We start from the raw sequence: 24,971 nt of genomic DNA, 5'->3' as shown, positions 1-24,971 counted from the left end.
TTTTGAAACACAGCACATCACTCATTGCAAAAATAGAGCTGTTCATGAAGATCTGTTACTTTTCAGTTTTTACAGTTACTACCATGCACTAATATTTTAAAACATTTCATGGAAAATGTAGTCAAAACACTAAGTGGCAAAAGCATGTCTATTTTTATACAGTGCCCAAATTCTGTGTGCATTATGATTACATTTTACAAGAAACTGTTATGAAAACACATGTTTTATTCACTCTGTTTTCCACTGCAGTTAAATAGTACCTCAGGAAAACTTAGATGCCTGTATAATGTTTTGGTGCTGAGAATATACGGAGTTTTCTTACAAATAAATACTTGATATCCAATATCCAAAAGAGGGAGCCATAGCATTGTGCTTTATTTTTCAATTTTATGTGCCTGTAGACCTGCATACCTTTTTCATTGTATTTTCAGTGTAAACATGCATTTTGCTTTGACGTTTTTGTTCTTATGTATTTATATGCACAAACAACACAGTACTAATAATTTAACCAGTTAATTGATCTAGCAGTTTTAACTAGAATTGTGTAAAAAAGTCACATTGAATGTCAATACTTGAATGAGAGCGGAAAATAACCATTATCTTGTTATAAGACAGAGGACTGGGAGTCAGGAGCTCTTTCTGGATTTCTTGACTCTGCCAGATTCTTCTTATGTGACTTTGAAAAAGTCACTTGGTCTCTTTCTGCCTCAGTTCCCTTTCTATGAAATGGAGAAAAATAATACTTAGCTACCAAACAAGGAGGGGCGGGGTGTTTGTGGGCCAAAAAATAAATTTGCAGAGCACTGTTAGATTTTATTTTGGATGGAAGGTGCTACACAAGCGTCAAGTATTATTATTTGTAAAGTGAGACTTTACTTTGAAGCAAATTGTGTTCACAAATCTCTACCCACACTCTGACAAATTTACCAAACATGGGCCGGGATTGTTCTCTCAGCTGGGATGCCAGTAAACAACGGTGTCTGCCTTTTAGGAATACAATAGAGAAGTAGATAAATGTATAGTATTTTCCTAACTACTTCAGGAGCTTCTCTTTGTTCCCTTCCAAATGCTACTCCTACTTTCAGTGAGCTCCAGAATACCCCTATAGATAAGACGAGGTATCCTGCAGCTTTTGACAGAAGAGGCGGTGGTGACAGGAGGGACCCTGAGTTGTCAAATTGGACCCCTAAGTTGTCCAACAGATGAATTACAACATAGTTTTGGTTTGAAAATTTCTTTGAGAAGCAAACTCTGGCTGATTTGTATATCACCCATTCTTGATGCTCTTACATTATTTTTACACATAGTTTTAAAGGTCTTCCATGGTGATGTACTGTGTGTTTGGAAGAAACAACAGTACACAGACAGGAGAGTTATATAACTATGGTATTACAGAGTGGCCATGTGAAAAGAAAAATGGGTCCAAATGAAAACCTTAGTTTATAAAACTCTTAGGGGATAATTTCATACAGACATAGACCCAGATCTGGGTAGAAATCCAAATTTTGTGCTTAAAGCCAAACTCTCTAGTTAAATATTTATACATCATAGCCATATGAAATGGGCTTTAAAGGATAGTTTTTACTGTCCCTCCTTGTTGTTAATTAGCAATAGATATTGAAATAAGAAATATAGGTTTTTTTTCACTAATATTAATTCAAAGTTTCTAATTGTCAGGTAAGATCAGTGTGTTGGGTTGTGCACCAATACCAGCCCTGGTAGGGTTAATGAGGACTTTAGAGGCTAATTAGATTACCTGGTGTTACCTGACAGAAGTAGAGCAAGGGTTAATTGAGAGGGGAGCCCAGTTGGGGAAGGTCTGGGACAGTACTATAAAGCTGGGGCTGTAGAAGGAGGAGTCTGCTATCACTCCCTAGGATGAGGGACATTGTCAGGGACAAGAAGGAAATCCAGGGGAAGAAGCCATGAGATCCTGCCCTGGAGTAAGGAGTTTAGCAAGAAGTGTAGGAGAGGTTGAAGTAGTGTTGGGCAATAGAGTAAATTCCTATAATAAACCCAGAAACTGGCAAGGGAAGGGAGAGATTCTGGGTAGTCAGGAGCCATGGGACACAGCAAGAGAGACGGGCACTGAGCAGAAGAGGACTACTGGTTTATAGGGTTCCTGAGCCAGAATCCAGTATAGCAGGTGGACCTGGGTTCCCCTGCCAGACACTGATATAGTGGCACAGAGTTTGGCTGACCATTATCTGGAGATGGCATTTGGACTGTGGTCTTGTTGGACTCTGTAACCCCAGAAGTAGTGGGCTAAATGGGGACCTGGCCAGAAGAAAGAGTATTGCAGAATGAACAACTTAACAGGTAACATTCTACATGTCAGAAACCTGAATATTAACATGATGAAATACTGCATCCCCTCTTAAAAATCAGAACAGCAAGCTGACCACATCCATCAGTGCCATTCATCACTCTGAGCTGGATCATACCCCACTAGATCCATATGAAGAGGTGGGTCTTCACATGCATATCCTCTTTTTATGTGGAAACTAGTGAAACCCTTAATGAATGTCTGGAATCTGCATTGTTGGAGGGGAGGAGTAGATGGGATGAGGTTAGAGGTGGTGACAAATGTTGTCAGCCCTCTAGTCATGTGTGTACCTCACCTAGAAAAGACATTAGCCGCCTCTGGTTTTACTACCTTTCAATTGTACGGGGGAGACTGCTACAGCCTAGGAAGAGTCCCTGAAGGTGGAGCTTCACTGCCAGGGAGGTGGGAGATCCCTGCCAACAGCCCAAACCAGTGTAGAAACACATGGCCTTTACAGTGATGGTCATGGTTTACCACAGATGCACAAGGGTTGGGCTGGGGTCCCCCACCCTTTTCTTGGGTGAAGACAGAAGCCATGCCCCCCTTCCCCAAAGAAGAATGTGAGGGATCCCCATGAGGAAATACTTGCAGAAATTTCCCTCACTGGGCTCATTCCTCTGCCCTTTATCCTGGGAGGGGAAGACCTGGCCCGGCCCTACCTGTGGAAGGTCTCCTAATTATTTTACCACTATAGAGTGGATTACATCATTGAATTAACTGTTTCAGCATGGTAGAATGCGCCTGGATTAACTTTTTCTGGACCCGGCACCAAACATATTTGTGGGCCCCTGTGTGGTTGTGATGTGCCCTTTCCAAGTGTGGTCCTAGTGTGACAGCACCATTGATGCCATAGTAAATGTGGTACTGCCGGGATGGGAATGAAAACATTTATTCAAAAACAAAATAAGATATTTAAAGCCATACTGAGACCTCCACTCAGCCCATAGAGAACAAACTGGGCTAACATCAATGTACCCTGAACACCACTGAATTTGGTTTGTGTGGGAGAGGGGTTGTTTGTTAGTTTTGTCTTTTTTCTTTAAATACTCAGGGCCTGCTTGGGGCCCTGAACACAAATGCTTAATTAGCACACTTATGAGCCATACTATGCCTGAATGTATCAGTCAGTGGTGTCTCACCTGCATTTCCCCCTCCCCCCCCCACCTTCTCCACCCAAAGTTATGTTTTGTAAATACATTTTTTGAAAGCTGCATTTTCTACTTTGGTACAATAATGTTTACAAAACTTTGGGGCGGAGTGTGGAGAGGAAAATTGCTGGTGCCCATCTTTTGCAGGGAGAAATGGCCACTGAGCGAAAACACACACTTTACCACAAAGGCTACCACAATCAAGCTTCAAGCTCCTACCCCAATCTTCACATCTGGGCTCTCTCTCCCCCTTCCCGCCCCATCCCTCCTACTGTCCCCATCCCACACAACTAACCCCATAACAAAGGCTCTCCTCAATCTTCCTGCTACTGCCCACCCCCTGACACACACTTTCACCCCAGGGCTGTCACCTCCCTCTCTTCTACTACACCCCCCACAATGAGCCAACCCCCACCTTCAACCCAGATTCTACCCTCCCTCCCTTTGCTCCCATCACACCAACCCCCACCTTAACACCCCTTTCTCCTACACCCCCCACACAGAGAAACCGCCAGTTCCCCCATTGTACCACAACTTGCCCCACAACTGCTCCTTTCCCCCAAAACTGGGCTGCGCCCTCTCCCCTCCCCAGAGTGCAAGAGGGCAGTTTTGGGCATTCCCACTGGCAGGGGGTGTGGCAGCCAGCACTGACAAGACCCACTGTCCCCGCCCTGCCCTGCTCCACAGGGACCACAGGGACCACCCTGAAGTGCAGGGTCAAGACGGTGCCCAGGAGCCCCCGGGCATCACATTCACTGGGGGGCTGCCCCAGTTCCCCAACACCCCAGGAGAGTGGGCGAGACTCAGGGGTGGGGGGAGCCAGGAGCTCCAAGCGGGAGGGGAGTGCAGTGGGATTAGTGCCATGAACCCTCTCCCTGCACCAGAGCATTTCCTTGCTTGGGGTTTCTTTTTGGTCCGCCCCGACAACTTCAGCTGGGGTGGCTGATAGCATGGCGTGGGGCATTCTGGGACTAGTTGTGCAGTTGGCAGCACAGGTCTCAGGGCCTCAGCAGAACACAGCAGCATGCAAACTACAACTCCCTGCAACACCCAGGCCCTTTTGAACCTGTGCACTGCGCTCCCCAGGCTGCTGAGTGTCTCAGCTGGTGCTGGGAAGTTGCTGACTCTTCACATTGCTGGGCTGTGGCCCAGGCTGGATTAACCCTTTGTGAGCCCCTTCCAAGTGTGGGCCTGGTGCCACTGGAGCCCTTGTAAACCTGGTACTGCTGGTTTGTTTTATCACTACACACACCACTGTCTCATCTCTCTCATTGTGTGGCTTCTACATCAATGCATTCTATTATATATTTCAGGTGTATGTCTCACATATGTTACTGAAACAAGTTTTTTTCTCATTTCCCCCTTAACTTATTATTTATTTGTATTACCATAGCCCCTAAAATCCCTAATCCTGTACCAGAACCCCATTGTGCTAGTTGATGTACGAACACAGAACAAAACCACAGTACCTGATCCAAAGAACTTATGATCTAAGTATAAGACAAGAGACAATAGATGGGTACAGACAGATAGGGCAGTACAAGGGAATGGGATGAGATGGGATGGGATGGGATGGGATGTACAGCCAGGATGGGCAGGGCTGGTGTCTCTAGCCTCTGTTTGCCAGAAGCTGGGAATGAGCGCAGGGAATGGATCACTTCATTCATCACTCTTCATTCCCTCTGGAATTGGCCACTGTCAGAAGACAGGATACTGGGCTAGATGGACATTTGGTCTGACCCAGTATGGCTGTTCTTATGTAGGCTTCATAGAATATCATAGAATATCAGGGTTGGAAGGGACCTCAGGAGGTCATCTAGTCCAACCCCCTGCTCAAAGCAGGACCAATCCCCAACTAAATCATCCCAGCCAGGGCTTTGTCAAGCCTAACCTTAAAAATATCTAAGGAAGGAGATTCCGCCACCTCCCTTGGTAACGCATTCCAGTGCTTCACCACCCTCCTAGTGAAAAAGATTTTCCTAATATCCAACCTAAACCTCCCCCACTGCAACTTGAGACCATTACTCCTTGTTCTGTCATCAGCTACCACTGAGAACAGTCTAGATCCATCCTCTTTGGAACCCCCTTTCAGGTAGTTGAAAGCAGCTATCAAATCCCCCCTCATTCTTCTCTTCCGCAGACTAAACAATCCCAGTTCCCTCAGCCTCTCTTCATAAGTCATGTGTTCCAGTCCCCTAATCATTTTTGTTGCCCTCCGCTGGACTCTTTCCAATTTTTCCTCATCCTTCTTGTAGTGTGGGGCCCAAAACCCAGATGAGGCCTCACCAATGTCGAATTGAGGGGAATGATCACGTCTCTCGATCTGCTGGCAATGCCCCTATGTATACATCCCAAAATGCCATTGGCCTTCTTGGCAACAAGGGCACACTGTTGACTCATATCCAGCTTCTCGTCCACTGTAACCCTTAGGTCCTTTTCTGCAGAACTGCTGCTGAGCCATTTGGTCCCTAGTCTGTAGCGGTGCATGGGATTCTTCTGTCCTAAGTGCAGGACTCTGCATTTGTCCTTGTTGAACCTCATCAGATTTCTTTTGGCCCAATCCTCTAATTTGTCTAGGTCTCTCTGTATCCTATCCCTACCCTCCAGAGTATCTACCTCTCCTCCCAGTTTAGTGTTATCTGCAAACTTGCTGAGCGTGCAGTCCACACCATCCTCCAGATCATTTATGAAGATATTGAACAAAACCGGCCCCAGGACCGACCCTTGGGGCACTCCACTTGATACCGGCTGCCAACTAGACATGGAGCCATTGATCACTACCCATTGAGCCCAACAATCTAGCCAACTTTCTATCCACCTTATAGTCCATTCATCCAGCCCATACTTCTTTAACTTGTTGGCAAGAATACTGTGGGATACCGTGTCAAAAGCTAAAGGAGAGTTTTGGAGGAGGGATTTCATTATTGTTAATGAGGTAACTTTGTGGATATTTGTGGGAACTATCTCCCAAACTTGTGAGATATCATGGGAGAAAGCACCAAGCTACTTATTTGAAAATTTAACAAGTGGGCAATGGAGGCTGACACCATGGGTACAATCAGAGGTGGTCATTGATAACTGAATAGCGATTGAGAGGTGATAGGTTGTATGGGGATTGACTATGAAGGGCTTTGAAAGTGAAAACAAGTAGATTAAGTTTGATTCAGTAGAGAAGGAGGAGCCGGTGGAGAAATTTAAAGAGAAGGGTAACATAGTCAAAGTGACTTGTATGTACTTTAGGTGGTTGCTTCTCATCTGCAGACCAGGAGAATATTCTTTGAGTGGTACTTGTGAAAATCTCTGTTTGCCTCTTTGTCACACTGTTACTGAGTTATTCACATCCTAAGAGGAAAATGGCTTTGCTGTCCAGTTGTAACAGCTTTTCTGCATCTACTTGAGAATCATGATCTGAAAACACTTGATCAGAAATCCTGCATCACAGAGATAAATTTTATATGATGAATCGTTGTTTCATTAAGAAAATCTCAACACAAATACACTATAGTACTCGGTGAAGATGTAACAGTCCTTTAAACTGTCATGATCAATATGTGTGACATACTGAATATTTCATAGACATATCTGCAATCTATGTGTTCATATGAGCTCATTAATGTGTTCCTCTGGTTCTCTCTTGCATAAGCCCACACCCAAATGGCCTTCATGAATGAGGCATGCATTTCTTTCCTTATGCTGCATGGAAGTTAATTTAATTAATTTTAAAATTACATTATCAACCATCAATATGAAATAATGATGATCATCACTAGAAATTTTTATTTCTTTCTTTGCCTCCAGCTATCCCTCAGGTAAATACATTTTGAGCAATAGCTTATCAGTGTTTATGTTCACATTGTAACTTATTGTATAGCAACTGTGCTTTACCTGAAACTTTTGGATGCTTTCCTCTGTTGAAAGCTGCAAATGCTTTTTAGTGCTATTTTACTGATTTGTATGTAGACCATTTTTTCCCTATTATCCGCTATTGCATGACCCTAGTCATTTCTTTCACTGATTGATTTAATAACTTTAAATTAATCATGTATATTTACACCTGAAGTACTTGGTCTTTCGGTGTAACTAGATTTTTTTCCCCTCCTTCGCAGAGTAATACCTGGGATTTCCTCATGATTTAAACAGATCTGTTTTTTGTCTTTGGTGCAACTGATTTAGTAAAACAAATCTTTGATTTATTCTAGTTTATTATTTATATTTTGATTACATGAGATAATACCTGCAGTATACATTTAATCACTCATAATTTTTCACAAATTTTAATCCCTAATGCAGGCTGGTACCATACTCACAGTAGTAAAACCAAGTGGTCTCACTGTGAATTTTTATATTCACTTAACACTTGATAATGATAATCCCAGTTACCAGCAATTTCTCCTGATATAAATTCCTAAAATGTTACTTTTGTTTTCTCTACCTCAGATTTAGTCCTGATTTTCTGGTGCAGTTTTTCTGGCAACATATTATCTTGAGCCCTCTATCAAGTTTAACAGTGACAGGAGCTTCATAGAGTTCAAAACATTCTTTTCTTTCCCATATTATTAACAAAGGACACTCTTTCAAAAAACAATTAATCTAATGCTGCTCTTGCATCATCATATTTTTTTAAAATACACGTTACTTGCTTTGAACATTTTTTGCAAAAAAAAATTGTTCTTTTGTGTGTGCAGATTTTCCTGATATGTAGAACTTTTAGAGTCTTTTTTTAAGCCCATTAAAGTCTGTGGAAAGCCACCTATTGATGTCAGTGTTTTTGAGGTGGGACATTATTATATTTGTGTAATTTTCATTACAATGTCTTCCTTAACCTTGCATTAACTGCTCACTGTCTATGTATGTCTTCTCATGAAATGCACTGTTTCTGGGTGTTGTACTTTTTTGAATGACACTCACATCAGAGGCTTCATTGTCTGACTATACCAAAAGAACAGGAGACACTTGATATGGTTTTAATCAGGCTGCAACTTTATTGTTAGATGTCTGGGACTACCTGTCAGATAAAAGTGTACAATGCAGGTAACTCCATGATCATTCAATATTTACCTGGGAGGCTTTCACCAGCCCCACACTTTTCCATCCAGGTCCCCCAACCAAACCATTGATGGGACCTTACTATCCCCTCCACTCTGTGAATTAGGGTTAAGGTGTTCTATAAGGAAGGGGGGTTGGCTCCCTGCTTTGCCAGTCATAGGAACACCTCCCCTGCATCCCCACCCTGTTCCATTCCTTTAACAAACAGCTTTTAAAATCCTTTTCCAAGCTATTTGTCTGGTCACTGTATCCTTTCCCTATGGAGTACCTGCCCTGGACATCCACCCCACACTTACAAAATGAGTTGTGAGATATAGCCTAATTCCCTTCCCTACTCACCATAACAAAGCACTCCCTAAACCCTATGTGGGGAAGGCAAAAGAAACCCGCACTCCACCTTGGCCAATCTGGTGGTGAGGGAAAAATACCTTCCCATCTCTCATAAAAAGGAGCGGCTAGCGCAATGCCCACCATAGGTCCTGAGAAATCCTGGTATTTTGCAAGCACCAAGGGAGGGGCGGTGGGGGGGATGCTGCCCCGCCTGGTCAGGGAAAAAGAGACTTGCCCATTTTCAACTCCACAGTCCTTCCAATCCCAGGGGATGAATCCGTATAGCCAGGCTAACCAACCCCCCTTTTGCAGCAGCCTCGGAGCCTCTCTCCCACCCCGCACCCATAAAATGCTATTCTCCTTCCCCTGGCAAGCCGGACCATACTCCACTTCCCCGCTTAAGGTGCAGTGCAACCATTTTCTTATTTGTTCATCAAGGTTTTTATCCGTGATATAGTAACTTATGAGGCTTAAATCATTGCCAAATCTAGATATCTTAACAGACTCTCCTTCCAGCTGGGGTTATTAATACCACAAATGATCTTGGTTTTTCATCAGAGATCTGTTAGGCCTCCAAATTCACATAGTTTATGTTTAGTTTCTGGTGATACGTATCTATTGTCCTACATAGTTGCTGTACACAAGTACACCTGACTTGATTTCAGTGATGCAGAGTGATGTCACGCAGAGTTAATAAAAATGGTTCTTGGTCTTAACTCTTTGCATGTATTGTTGTTAACTTCGGACCTCATCCTACCATATAGATCTAAGGATTAGCTGCATGTGCTGTATTTGTGCTTTCCCCCCTTACAGCTTAGCTAGATGTATTAAACCCATTTTTGACAATTTCTACTTTGAATTAATACCTCCACTCCTAGGGCCTTTCCACCACCCCACCCTCATTTAATGTTTCTAATTTTCCTAGTAGTCAAATACAAGTACACTTAGGCAGCTCCATATGTTAGACAGTAGAAGGTGTTACCTCAAATGTGTGAAAATACTAAGGGCCTAACTCTGATCTCATTGGTATCAGGTTTGCTTTCACTGATCATTTCCTATTACTTTGGTGGAGTTGCACCAGATTTACACCATTCTAGCAGAAAAGGGCTCTCTGGCTTTATTTCCCAATGTATAAAAGTCAATTACTTTTGATTTCAAGAAAGGGCAATGATTTTGATATTAGAAGATTAGAGTCATATTATTTTTCACCAGCCAGTTATTCTCAGTGGGGATAAATGCCACATGGCAGAAGCTTGCTAATCTACACTTTGACAAACCATGCTTTTTATAACCAACACAAAATACTTGGTGGTCCTCACAACCTACCCCACCCACCTCCATCTCTCAGCAAAGATTTAACAGCAGATGCTGTAATTATGTTTTATATTGCTAACACTTCACTATTTTTACAAAATAGGCTTTATAACCCACATGTACCTGTTCCTAAATGGCACAATATTTAGGAAATGTATTGACCCGGGGGAATTCAGAAAGATCAATCCCTCCCTGAGTTGCTGGATGTGTGTGTGTGGGGGGGGGGGGTGGTGCAGACTGCTCTCCATTGTGTATGTGGCCTGCTGTGGGGTCAGCCGAAGGACAGGGGTATGGCCTTGTTCCTAGACCTCCACACCTCTTTGGGGTGATGTGTGCCCTTCCCGGCTTATACAAAGGACCCATCCTGGGAGCAACTGAGTACAATGTATGGTCTATAGAGAGCATGACTCTTCAGTCTTATGTTAACTTATTCTCCTCTTTGATGTTTTCATTTAATGGGTTTTTTAATGTATGGATTCACTTCTGTTTAACCTGTGCATATTTTTTTGCATTCGTTTTGTTTGGATTCATTTTACAAGTAGTTTTAGAGAATGTTAAGCAGATGAACAATGAACATCTGCTTACAAAAAGGTGATGAGCAGTGGCGCAATTAAACCCAACCATTGTTGTTTACTGACTTTTAAAAGACATAAGCAGAGGTCTTCAGGAGCTTTTGCTAGATTTCATGAATATGGTAATAGGTGAAATCATTTTCATTATTAGGCACAGTGATTTACAGTAAGAAATAATGAGATTCTACCTTTGAAATAATTATGAAGTTTTATATATGTTACAATTCCCCCAAAGAGAAATTTTGCCATATTTACAGAATTGTCACTGTTTTTCAAAGCAAAAAATGTTCCTCTTTATTTGCTTATAGAAATGACAATCTTCTTTTGTGCAGAAGACTGAAAAATTGGGGTGGAACCATAAACAAATTTACTTTCTGTGAAATTACTGAAGACATCCCTTTTTCACTGGTTTTGTCATGTGTGCAAGAAAGATGGGGCTCTGAGGGCGTGTGAGGTGGGTGTATGTATGTGCACAACTCTAATTGCCACTTATGAAGGATACTCACCTTTCTGGGGTTTTTCTACCTCCTGTATTCATTCAAATATTTTTTATATCTTTGACTGAGGAATGTGTGATTGTCTTTTAGCTGCACATAAGAAAATAACTGTTGGTAAATGCAGATGTTAGTGGAGAGCTTTTTATTATTAATGCCTATAATCCTCTATTTACCCAGACAACAAGAAGTAGTATAGCATAGATAGCAGCCTTAACAGCTTCCTACACCATTCATCATGTCTCAGTCTTGATCTGTGTAGATCAGTTTTAGCATGCCTATTTGTCTCTTTATCTCTGCTGATATTCCCACAGTTTAGGGGTGTGTTTTGTGATGGACACATTTGCCAAATAAAAAACACAACTAATGTCACCTGCCTTGATTTTTTTTACACAGAAAAATCTAATTGCAATTAATTGGGAGGGTTCAGAGAAAAATAAAACACATTATAAAAAAACCCCAAACCTTGCATGGGTTACTATACTCCCGCCTTTCTTCCCTAGACCACGAAAAGATTAGAGATTATCTTGGTGATTTGCTAACACTTGCATTCAGATTTTAAAAGGGCATTTCAGTAGAAAATACCACAGACGTTTCTGGCTCTGGGTGCACCAAGATGAAGGCAGTAGACTTGTCATTCACCAAAAGAAGAGACCAGGTTGCCTGACTGGCCACTCAAGGAAAAGAAGTGGAAGGAATTCTCTTTTCTTCAGATAGGGGTTTAGAAAACACCTGTTGTTTGGAGGAGATTATATGAGATTGGAGAATTAATGGATGCTTATCTCTGAAACTTTTCAGGTATATTCATATTGCATCATTGTTCTTCAGAGTGAGCCTGAGTCACTGGCACCTCTCCCAGGAAACAGAAGATTCAGAACTAACCTATTGGTTAGAGCAGATGATGTGCTGGGAGTGATGAGTCAGGGTACATTCAATCCAATTATTGATCAAGCAGAATGGCATAATGGATACAGCACTGGACTGGCAGAAGACTGGTTCTATTCCCAGCTCTAGCACTTGGTCTACTATATTTTGGGGGGCAAGTCACCTGTCTGTGCCTCAGTTTCTGTGATAGTGATTCCCAGAACTGTGAGACACTGTGTTACCAGTTCCCTGACACACCATCTTGTCTGCCATGTCAGCGAACTCTTCAGGACTCTGTCCATCCATCTTGCCTAGCAGGTAACAGTCAGTGAACTCCAATTCTCAAATTTCCCAGACATCTGTTTGTAGTACTCAGCTTCTCTCACAAAACTTTGTCAAATTTGCAGGACCCTTAAAGAGACAGTACACAGCAGTTTATTAGCTGGGATTGACAAACCCTCCACTTCAAACAAAACACCGAGCTAGTTTATCATAAAAGTAAAACAAGTTTATTAACAACAGGGCATAGGATTAAGTAATACCAAAGAATAAAGAAAGAATAAAAATAAAAAAAGGTTACAAACAAACAAAACTAAAATGTGCTTCTAAGACTAAAACTTAACTTAATCAGCTCTAGTTCAAAAGGAGGACTTAAAGACGATAAAGTCATCGTGGAGAAACTAAATGAATTCTTTGCTTCACTCTTCACGGCTGAGGATGTTAGGGAGATTCCCAAACCTGACAGATCTGAGGAATTGTCACAGATTGAAGTGACACTAGAGGAGGTTTTGGAATTAATTGAGAAACTTAACAGTAACAAGTCACTGGGACCAGATGGCATTCACCCAAGAGTTCTGAAAGAACTCAAATGTGAAATTGCAGAACTATTAACTATGGTTTATAACCTGTCCTTTAAATCAGCTACTGTACACAATGACTGGAAGATAGCTAATGTAACACCAGTATTTAAGAAGGGCTCTAGAGGTGATCCTGGCAATTACAGACCGGTAAGTCTAACATCAGTACCGGGCAAATTAGTTGAAATGATTAATAATAAAGAATAAAATTGTCAGACACAAAGAAGAACATAAATTGTTGCGCAAAAGTCAACATGGTTTCTGTAAAGGGAGATCATGTCTTACTAATCTATTAGAGTTCTTTGAGGGGGTCAACAGACATGTGGACAAGGGGGATCCAGTGGACATAGTGTACTTAGATTTCCAGAAAGCCTTTGACAAGGTCCCTCACCAAAGACTCTTATGTAAATTAAGTTGTCATGGGATAAGAGGGAAGATCCTTTCATGGATTGAGAACTGGTTAAAAGACAGGGAACAAAGGGTAGGAATAAATGGTAAATTTTCAGAATGGAGAGGGGTCAGTCCTAGGACCAATCTTATTCAACCTATTCATCAATGATCTGGAGAAAGGGGTAAACAGCGAGGTGGCAAAGTTTGCAGATGATACTAAACTGTTCAAGATAGTTAAGACCAAAGCAGACTGTGAAGAACTTCAAAAAGATCTCACCAAACTAAGTGATTGGGCAACAAAATGGCAAATGAAATGTAATGTGGATAAATGTAAAGTAATGCACATTGAAAAAAAGTAACCCCAATTAGACATATAATATGATGGGGGCTAATTTAGCAACAACTAATCAGGAGAAAGATCTTGGAGTCATTGCAGATAGTTCTCTGAAAACGTCCACGCAGTGTGCAACAGCAACCAAAAAAGCAAGCAAGATGTTAGGAATCATTAAAAAAAGGTTAGAGAATAAGATGGATACTATCTTATTGCCCTTATATAAATCCATGGTATGCCCACATCTTGGATACTATGTACAGATATGGTCCCCTCATCTCAAAAAAGATATACCAGCATTAGAAAAGGTTCAGAAAAGGACAACTAAAACGATTAGGGGTTTGGAATGGGTCCCATATGAAGAGAGATTAAAGAGGTTAGGACTTTGCAGCTTGGAAAAGAGGAGACTAAGGGGGGATATGATAGAGGTATATAAAATCATGAGTAGTGTGGAGAAAGTGAACAAAGAAAAGTTATTTACTTGTCCCCATAATATAAGAACTAGGGGTCACCAAATGAAATTAATGGGTAGCAGGTTTAAAACAAATAAAAGGAAATTCTTCTTCACTCAGCGCACAGTCAATCTGTGGAACTCCTTGCCTGAGGAGGTTGTGAAGGCTAGGACTATAACATGGTTTAAAAGAGAACTGGATAAATTCATGGAGGTTAAGTCCATTAATCACTATTAGCCAGGATGGGTAAGGAATGGTGTCCCTAGCCTCTGTTTGTCAGAGAGTGAAGATGGATGGCAGGAGAGAGATCACTAGATCATTGCCTGTTAGGTTCACTCCCTCTGGGGCATCTGGCATTGGCCACTGTCGGTCGTCAGGATACTGGGCTGGATGGACCTTTGGTCTGACCCAGTATGGCCATTCTTATGTTCTTGTTCAAGATGGCTTCCCTACTTACAGCAACTTCTCCAACATGGCTGGCTGTTCCAGCCAGAATTCACCCTTACAGAATGATATTGCTGGTTTCTTTGTTCCCTCAAGAGATAGCTAACTCTCGGGCAGGGGTTCCCAAACTTGGTTTGTGGTTTGTTCAGGGTAAGCCCCTGGTGGGCCATGAGATGCTTTGTTTACCTGAGCGTCTACAGGTATGACTGCTTGCAGCTCCCAGTGGCTGCGGTTCACTGTTCCCGGCCAATGGGAGCTGCGGGAAGTGGCGTGGGCCACCACGTCTCACAGCTCCCATTGGCCGGGAATGGTGATCCACAGCTACTGGGAACTGCGAGTGGCCATATCTACAGCGCTCAGGTAAACAAAGCATCTTGCAGCTTGCCAGGGGCTTACCCTGAACAAGCCTCAAACCAACTTTGGGAACCCCTGCTGTAGGGGTTTGCGCTCTCTCTGTCTCTCTTTATAGTCCAGTAAACCTTTGAAATGTATTCTTCTGAGGTATTGGCCTCTTTTATTTGTCTGGAGAAAATCTGATTATCAGCTCCCTCCTCCCTGAAGTGCCAGGTTTAAAAACATTTTAGGCTCATATTTCCAGCACATCTGTAAAGATTTGTGTGGGTTAACCGTACATACATCACACAAGAATATTAATAATCAATGAGTTATTAGTTTATACATGATATATTACATACCACCTTTTGGGTAAATATCATGACAACAGTACCATCTGGCATTGGGGTGCTCTTAGGGACACAGTTTCCCCATCTATGAAATGGGGATCATAATCCTGACCTCCTTTGTAAAGGGCTTTGAGGTCTACTAATGAAAAGTGCTATATAAGAGCTAGGCATTATTACTAACAAATTGTTTGATTAATCTTTTAAACTTTCTCCTTTTGTACTGATAGTGTGTGGAGAGCAGCTATTCCCCTGGGATTTCCTCTTTGATATTTATTAGTGTGGTCTTGCTGCTCAAGGCTGCACACCTGAGGTAGCCAGCAGATTTTTCCCTTAGCCCAAAACATCTAGCCATCTCACTGTAGTCTGATCCTGGCTAGGATATATTCCATAGGGATCTTGTCATGCCAATGTATTATGATGCGAGTACATGCATGGTTTACATGCTCTGCATACATTACAAACATATATTTTTACCACGGTCACCAGAAGTTCAGGATTGATTTCTTTCCTACTAACTGCTCAGGCTGACTAGCATGAAATTTAATTTGTGGCAATCAACTTGAGGTGAGGGGAGCATAAAATTAATGTGACTCATTTATGTTCCATTTCTGCAGCAATCTCCCCCTACTAATATCCCTTAATAGAATGTTTTATATAGCAGTTTTCATACATTATAAAGCAGAGGCTAAAGCATTACTGTTGCAAACACTGTGTAGGCAAACTGTGTAGCTGTTATGCTTTCAACAGTGGTTCACTTAGCCCCTGCAATGGTGCAGCATTCCATAGTACTGCACCAAAATCAGGGATGGATAAAGGTGATCCAGGACCATAGGCACATGACAATTTGAGGCTACCTGTGGCTTCCCCCCTGCAGAGATGCCCTCATACCCTTGGAGTGGCAGTGTGAAGGTGCCCCAGTTCCTTCACAGGAGACAGTGGCATGGTACTCTCCTGTCCCTTTAAGAGAGGTACCAGGGCCCCTTCCTCCCCTTGTGAATGGAAGAGGTGGGCCTCTTATTATTTACAGAAGTAGCCTGGATGTACATGTTTGGATGGATGAGGAAGTGCCCTTCTCCTCCTGCCCCATGTAGAGTCCCCTGCAGGGACAGTGCTGGCAGGGCCCTCCAGGGCAGTAGATCTTGGAGATAACACCCTATTGCGATGTGTGGGTCAGTTCACACTTCTCAGAGCTGTTGTTTCAGGCTGTCTGCAGACTAGGCAGATGTTACTGTGTTGGTTACACTTGGTTCATATTTTTCAAGTTTTTCTTCAAAACCGTGAAGCAAGTAATTTACTTAAAAAAGAAAGAAAGAAAGGCAAGACTCTCATTTTTATCATAAGAACTAAGACCTTAGGCTTGGCACTATAGTGCCTATGCCTTGATTCAGTCCCAGACAAAATGTAAACTTTGAGCATAAATACTGCTCTTGGTTAAGAATGTAAAAGCCATGCAGATGCCTCTATCACTGTTTTCCATCTGCTAGGAAGAGTTTAGGATCATTACAATACAAATTTTGTCTTTATAACTTGAGAACATCACTAACATGGTGCTATCAGCCATTGCTGTGCAGCTTTGCAAGGAGTTAAAGATAGTCGATGACCTGTGTGACAGTACAATGGAATATCTGGAGACCCATTGGGTAAATTTCACCTTACAAGTAATTTTCAAACAAATCGTTTAAAAATCAATGGGTTTCAGGGAAAACTATTGTTATCTAGAATTGGTGTGTCCATCTAGCCACAAAAATGTGAGAAGCATATGAAATATGGGGCTGCTAACTAGTGTGTAGGCTCCTATGTGGAACATATTTGCACTAAAATGTAGCCATGAATTTGTTCTTTGTAAAAGGGGAAGTAGCAGTGACTAGAGATAATGTTGGCAGGGGGTTGCATTTGAATGCCAGGGTATCTCAGTCCTGATTTATAGCAACTTTGATAGTCCACTCCTTAGCCATTTTTTACCTGGATTCATCTTTTTTAAGAATTAAGTCAAATTGTGCGGTATTTTAATGATGTGCTAATGCTCACTAGTTATTAGGATGTGCCTTAATTTGGGCTCAATCATTGATCTCTAGGTGGGAAAGGATAATTCACTAATGTGTGTGTAGACCGGTGATTATGATGTGGTGTAGGGTATATGGTGAGGCAAGACAAAATGTAGTGCTTGTTAGGTTTTGTAATGATTCTTGAATGGCATGTTTGCATTAATGTTCATTAATATTTTAATTAATGGCAAAGGGTGCCTAGAACCCAGGACAAGCATCCTTCTGTTGTATAGAATTCCAAATAAATAATAAATCTGTGGTGCTGACAAACCCCTTCTCCTCAATCTTTCAACCCCCAGGGAAACTTTTGCCATTACTGAATAATCACATTAAAACAGAAGTTCTCAAACTGTGGTCTCTTGGTCTTTGGTGGGTCATGGAGCACTGGCAGGTGCTTTGCAGAAAGTTGACTGTTCACATGTGGCTGGTGCTCCCCGTCCTTATTTCCAGACTCTAAATTACATTAAAAGGCAGCTAAAAGTATATTAAATACTTTTGCTAAAATTCCTTTGCCATGTTGCCGGTTTCGTGTTTGCTGCAGGTATGTTATGATACCATGAGTGGAAGGGTAGGTGGTGTCTGAGGCAATCTCTGTATTAAAATGTGATCCATGCTATAAAAATGTGTGAGAACCGCTCTTTTAAAGTGATGTGTGTTCCTTGTCTTGTTAATAATAATAATAATAATAATAAATAATTAATAGATATCTAGCTCTTTCTCGCACACTATGCCCATAGCGCTCAAATTGTTTTACAAAAGAAGTAAATATCATTATCTCCATTACACAGATGAGGATATTTAACTGCAGGGTTGGGGACTAATTTGCCCATAGTCACACAGTAAGGCAGTGACAAGGTTGGGAATCCACTGGGCTATGCTGCCTTCTATAGAAAAGATATAAATGTCATCCAAAAATGTGTCTTAATCATGAAACATGAGGTGTGTCACATAGATTGTAAACTCTTTGGGGCAGAGGACCATCTTTTCGCTTTGTGCCTAGCACAATAGTCTCTTGCTCCATGACTTGGGCTCCTACACACTACCGCAATATAGATTCTAAATAATAAGAATAATTAATAAAGGATCAGAAATAAACATTAATTTCTAACATTTATGATTTTCTTCAGGCCCATATAATTTTTGGATTATTTTATTTTATTTTGCATAGGGAAATAAAGGTTAGACTTATTTCAGACATTGAAAGAAAGGGGGAAAATATCTTCCACAATGTGATATTTATTATAACTCCATGTGACAGGATTGTGCAATATTATTGTCAGACAGAGGTCATTTTAAACAGCCAGATTCTGCAACTCTTTCTTACTGGTGTGTACTCACAAAGGTGGTTCTATTGGCTTCAATGGGAGTATTCTGATTACTAAATGCTATTCAATGCCAGTAACTGCTGCAGAATCTGGTAGAATCTCTATATTGCCTTTTGATAAATAAGATTATAGAAAACTGCTTTTGAAACAACGGGTTTTACAAGAGGCTATTGGGTAATCCAAGGTCAGATTAATTTCCACAGGTTTCATAGAAGTCACATTCACATAAACAGACAAAACAGATAGATGAGAAGGAAAGAGAGCAAGAAAGCAAGCAGGTGTTGGTTCCTAATTATATTAAATGGGATATTTGCATTATCACAATATGATGAAGAGCAGCATGAATAAGTAAATAGATTCACTATTTGACAGAAGTAGCATTGTAAAATACTTAGGAACCCCATTTTAGTCTGGTGCTTGCTTTCAATTAAATTTGATTTTTTAAAAATCATTCCTTCCATGCTTGGCTCAATAAGAATGACATGAGCTGGGATTACATTGATTCATTAAATTTATATGTCACCAGTTTTCTAGCACCTTCTGATCATATCATAACATGAAAATTCTGGATTTTAAAATAATCCAATTTGCTTCCATAATATCTAGGCATTATGTCTTTTATCTCAAATCAGATGTAATAGATGAATATTTTTCACCTCCTCATCAAGAGGTGAACAACGTATATTAAATGATGGAGGAAGGGGGGAAATGGAAGATATTAACCATGCTGATAATTTGATATGAAGATTTTAGAGCCTGATACAAGGCATGCCTTTTAATTTGCATTTATGAACACTTATACTCTCACACTCACTGATTTTTTATTGTTAAGGAATGCCAAAAAGTGTGTTATTCAACAGCAGAAAATGTGGGGTTTTGGATCAACTCATTACCCGTGAAATTGATTTTCAATTTCCAAAACTAATGGGATAAATGAAATATGCCCGTATAAACTGTCAGATGGCATAAATACTGAGAGGCAGATTCTCAGCTGGTGTAAATTGATTTCAATTGGCTTCAGTGGAGCTATGATGATTTGTGCCAGCTGAGTATTTGCCCCTAAGAATAATATTGAGAAGTTCTACTAGTATAGTTAATAATGACTTCATATTCCCTTAACAAACATAGACACATTACCCATACTTTTTCCTCTTTCACTGATGCTTTCAGTGGTGTTAGATTACTGTGCAGAGTTCAACAGCTCTTCCTCCATGTGCTTAAATGAGCCGTTGAAAAATATTTTCTGTGTCTGAGTGAAAATTTGGGTCTCTGTGCAATGACACATGGCTTTTTCTTCCCTTGAGTAAGGTCTGTGGGGGTCAGAACAACGTGGATAATATTTAATAGCCAACAAATGTACACTCACACATTTGAGTCTTTATGATTTGGCATTTTTGAAGTCAGTAGTTTATAACAACAAAGCCACGATGATGCCATCTTGGGACAGGGAAAATTGGGTCTAAAATCTAAGTTGTTCCTTATATTCTAGATACCCTGTTAGCAAAATGTATGAAATGTAAATAGAAAGCTGCATTTCACTGGTTTCAGAATACATAAAGTGTCATATATGGAAAGATGCTCTGCATTCCCATATTTCTGCTCTAGAAACATTGTTTTTAAATAATAGATTTTATAAGAGACTACTTAATAATTCAAGAGCAGATTTTTATCATGGAAAAGCAGTGTTGAAATGGATAAGATATTGGACTGGAGATGCTGCTTGTATTCCTAACTCTGCCACTGACTTGCTGTGTGATCTTGAGCAAGTCACTTCAGCTTCTGGTGTGTCAGTCTCCTCATCTGTGACATGGGGATAGTGCTACTTACCTTGTTTTGTCAAGCCCCTTGAGATACATGGATGAAAAGTGATATATAAGAGCTAAGTCGTTATAATAATAGTACAGTGCTTTTCACCAATAGATCTCAATGCACTTCACAATCTGTAAGGTATTTATTCTCACAGCACCTCTGTGAGTAGAAAAATGCTACTATCCCCATTGTACAGATGGGGAGTTGAGGCACAGAAACTTGCCCAAACTATCACAGGAAGTCTGTGGCAGAGTAGGGAACTGAACTTGGATTTCCCAAACCCTAGGCTAGTGTCATAAACACTGGATAATCCTTTCTCCCCATTATAATTAGCAAATGAGACATGCCACTCCTTTCCATACAGGATTGAACAGTTATTTGGCTCTAGCACTTTCTGAGTCTAGAACTTTCTTCTAACCTGCACCTATATATACATAGTATTTTCTATGGTCCTTATCCTCCCTTTATTGAAGTCAGTGACAAAATTCTCATTAATTTCAATGGAATTCCAAGGAGCAGAGCTTAGGTCCACTAGGAATGACATGAACAGTCATCTGATCAAAATGCTACTGTCTTGTTTAGTCACTCGAGAAAAAAATCTAGTGGCTTCTAATGTGAGAAGACTTTAAGTTATCAGATCTTTTTACCATGGTCAATCTCTGAAAGACAACACAATAATCTGTTTTTTTATCCTACAGCAAAATTTGCTATCAGTCTGATATTTGTTTAAATGTGAAAGGAATGAATGCTTTTCCTGGTATTCTGTTTGCTCAGGTTTGTGAGTCATTTCCCTTCACTTTATTTCTTCCCAAAATTACTTTTCATAAGCTCAGACACACAAAATGCAGTCTGCTTCCACTCAGACATCCCTATTCATGTTCAAATATTTGTGCTTCTCCAGATACAGTTTGCATGTATCACCTGCTGCAAGCCCTAGAAATTCAGAAGGCACTCTGATGAGAGCAGAAGCATCTTTGTGTAGGTTTTTGTTTCAGCAGCATCCTACAGTTAAATAGTACACACTGAGGAAATGGGGCATTAATACAATACTAGCCCAATTCCAGACTTGTTAGATGATTTTCCACAAGCATAAGATTTCTTCATGAACTGTGAGAATTTGTATGCAATGACTCTTTGAACATAACAGAGTGTTCATTTCCAATAAGGACTTACCACATCACTGAGCACTTGGAAGATTCTTGATTAGGAAGAAATAAAGACAGGATAGCAGTTCTGTATTTGAAAACAGCTGCTACATCTTTTGTGTCCTCCTAAAATCAAACCAAAATACCGGAAATAATGTGCCTTTAAGGGTCATATCTTGCTAGGTTGTTGGCAGTATTCCTCAGATGGAACTGAAATTAATCTACCACATTTCATCTCCTGAACAAATTGATCTTCAGAGGAAATTTTGAACCATATTATTTACCACACCCACATCATACAGTTTTTGCCAGCTGAATACCTGTGACCTAGTGGCTAGCTAGACTTTCAGAAACGATTTCAATTTTCAAAGATTTCCAGACACAATCAGATGTTACTAGTAAGTTATTTGGTTCTATTCATAGCCTTATGAATAAGGTCGTAGTTAAGTAACTACTTTCTATTTGGCACCTAAATTGGGGAACTAAATTATTCTCATTGGTTGATCTAATGATCACAGAGTATTTCTGCCAGCCCAACATAACTAACATGCTGTACAGTATCCTTGTTGACAAGCATTCAGACAAAAAGAATATGCACACCTCTATAAATGAGCTGTTATCCTGAAGTCTGGATAACTGGAATTTTGGTCCTTATTCATAATGGCCAATTCACCAGGCAAGTTAAAAAGCTTCTATACAGAAAATATGAAGGAGTCTTAACATAAGATGCACAGAGACTAGGATACGATATTGCCATACTGTATTTTGTCTTTCAGCTTCTTTTTGTACGTATGTAATACAAATTGCATTTTATTAATATCCCTATTATAGCTTTTATCAAAATAATAATAATAGGTGTTATCCCTTCGTGCAACCAAATGTATAACAGTGTAGTCCAAACATATTAAGAGAAATATATGTGTAGTCCAAACATATTAAGAGAAAAACAGAGACATGACAACTATATTGGGTACAACTTTGGTGGTTTACAATACTAAATAAAACAGACACACTTTCCTCATTTAAGATTCACATTATTCATCTTTTAAGGGCTGTGCTTTTGTTATAATTGTTTGGCTGCATAACATGCCTGTTCATGTAAAAGTCTCATGTTATTGCTAATAAAACATTACAATAGGTGACAACAAAATGTAAGGCACAAGGTCTAAATGTTTAATTGTATATCTATTCATGTTTAAAATTTAATTAATATCCTTTAGAGGGGGTGAAAAAACCACTATCTGTCCTCAATAAACTCCACTACTATGACCAGTCTCATTAATAAGGAAGATGCTTGACCCTACTAGTTAAGCTATTTTAAGTGTTATACGTGAAGAATACTCATTGATTTTTAACTCCAGTGCATGGCTTACCCATATCATAAGAAACTTGAACTAAAGTACATTGCTCTGGGGCATGATCTTGCTCATATTAAAGTCAACTGCAGTTTTGCTACTGACTTTACTAGGAGCAGGATTGGACTCCTGGTTGTAAACTTGTCTGCTGCAAAAGGAAATTACCCTAAACGAGCTCCTATTCTATTATCCTGACTCATTATTTTAAACTGTCTGCAAAAGGATAAATTGGTACAGTATGCATACAGCTACAGTATTCAGACCACTACATTATTACAAGGAATATTGATTTCCTTAACATTGGTATTCATCATTCTTTGTTTGAGACTTGTGTGCTCACTGAAATTGAATTGATGTGATTGCATGTTTTTTGTATGTGTAAAAAATGTCATTTATCAAATAATTGCATTCTGCAGATTACTTTGAAGTCAAAATATCAATTGTGCCTTTCATTCTTTCTGTCTTGATTTCTATCCAGTTTGCTGTTTCTAAATATCATGTTGGCCAGGTAGTTAGTTAACACTTCTGGAAAGTAGCCGTATACTTCAATCTGGCTGCCTTTGACTTACTGCTCAGAATATCCCAAGGAGCATTACCTTTACCTCTCCAGGTCCCTGAACCTTATGCTAACAGTCATTTTAACTGACCGTCAATTTTTCTCCTGTATCAACTATATATAAAATATGGATTTTTTTTCTTTTAGCCCTACAGAGAGAGGGATTTTTTTTTCACTCAGTTTAATGGCTAAAACTTGCTTCTTGTTTATCCTTTTATCTAGAGTGAATTCTGACTAGATCCTTTCAATAAAAATAGAAATCAAAGATAGGGGGGATTGCAGCTAACACACAGAAGAGGAGAGAGACTAGCCTGCATAAAAATGTTAGGACATACTGGTAAAGTACAAATAAAATGGAACTTACTGTATATTGACACTGTCTAATACCATAAAGCTTCCTAATACACATAAAGCAGTCTCTGTGTATATATTGTAATATTCAAGGAAATTAACCAGGCATTGCAAGTTTTGTGTTTCAACTTTCAATAGTGTATTACAATATTTTTTATAACAACGTCTTAAAATCCTCCCCCCCACCATTCCTTCTTATTCCAAAAAAGAAAATAAACCAAACCAAACCAGAAAAGGTAACAATCAAGGATCACTACTGGTTTGAACAACTTCTTTTAAAGAAAAGTTTCCACTTTTTGCTGCCAGTAATTCCAAGGCTAAAGTAGGTTAATCCTCTTACCTTATTCACCAATGTAAAGTGAATCTAGCTTGGCTCAGTGCTGCACTGCTCAGTGCTGCTTCTCTGCCTGCTTTCACTCTGCTGCCTGTTACAGTATCTCCACTGCTGGATCTAACTGGGGCTCCCTCTCTCCCAGCGTCACTTTTAACTCAGGCAGGCAGGGAGCTGAAGCCAAAGGGACTCTCTATCTGATTGGTTTCCATTCAGTGCCCATGATTAATAAGAAACGTCCCTCACACAGAGAGATATTGCTGCTGATGGAGCTGCAGTGCTCAACATGAGAAGGTTTGGGGCTGGGGTGAGTGCAGGCTTTTCCAGGCATACAGTGATTTGCAAGTGAATGCAGTGGGAGGGTACCAAGAGGAGGGCTTTGTCAAGGACCCCCTTTTGATAGAATGAGCCTCAGGGTTTGAAGTCTCAGTTAATCAACCCAGTTTAATCTGTTTTCAATTTTAATAATAAAGGTGAAAGCATGTCTGTAACCTGTAAATCATCTGGAGAAAAGATTTACCCGCATTATCTATCGTGATTCAATGCCATTTGTGCACACGCAATCACTGAAGAATTTGATATTACCTGGTGCCAGTGCAGGGACAAAAGATTTGAAGTTGAAAGAAACAGAAGGTGAAGAAGATCCCCCACCCATTCCCAAATTTACAGCATTAGATTCATTTACAGAGATTGGTAAATTATGGGGGTGTTATTGCATCTCAAAACGCACATAATGCCACATTATTAAGAATGTTTCACTTGTCATGGTTAACAGTTCTAGCACAATTACTGACATATAGTTC

At 40.3% G+C, this 24,971-nt stretch overlaps 1 protein-coding gene across 3 annotated transcripts in view; it reads right to left on the bottom strand.

The window, feature by feature from the left end:
* LOC141982693 (cadherin-9) overlaps positions 1 to 24,486 on the bottom strand; it is a 128,195-nt gene extending 103,709 nt beyond the window's left edge. Inside the window, exons 1-2 of one of the 3 annotated variants that reach the window (XM_074944988.1) lie at positions 24,178 to 24,478; positions 21,604 to 21,701 (exon numbers count right to left, since the gene is read on the bottom strand). The gene's annotated coding sequence lies outside the window, so the exon portion shown is untranslated. Of the gene's footprint in view, positions 1 to 21,603; positions 21,702 to 24,177 lie in introns of all 3 variants that reach the window. The other 2 variants (XM_074944989.1, XM_074944987.1) reach the window with 2 other exon arrangements.
* Between the last annotated feature and the right edge of the window lie 485 nt (positions 24,487 to 24,971).

Source organism: Natator depressus, chromosome 2, assembly GCF_965152275.1.
Source record: "Natator depressus isolate rNatDep1 chromosome 2, rNatDep2.hap1, whole genome shotgun sequence".
Lineage (NCBI taxonomy): Eukaryota > Metazoa > Chordata > Testudines > Cheloniidae > Natator > Natator depressus.
This window is presented reverse-complemented; position numbering and strand designations above follow the sequence as displayed.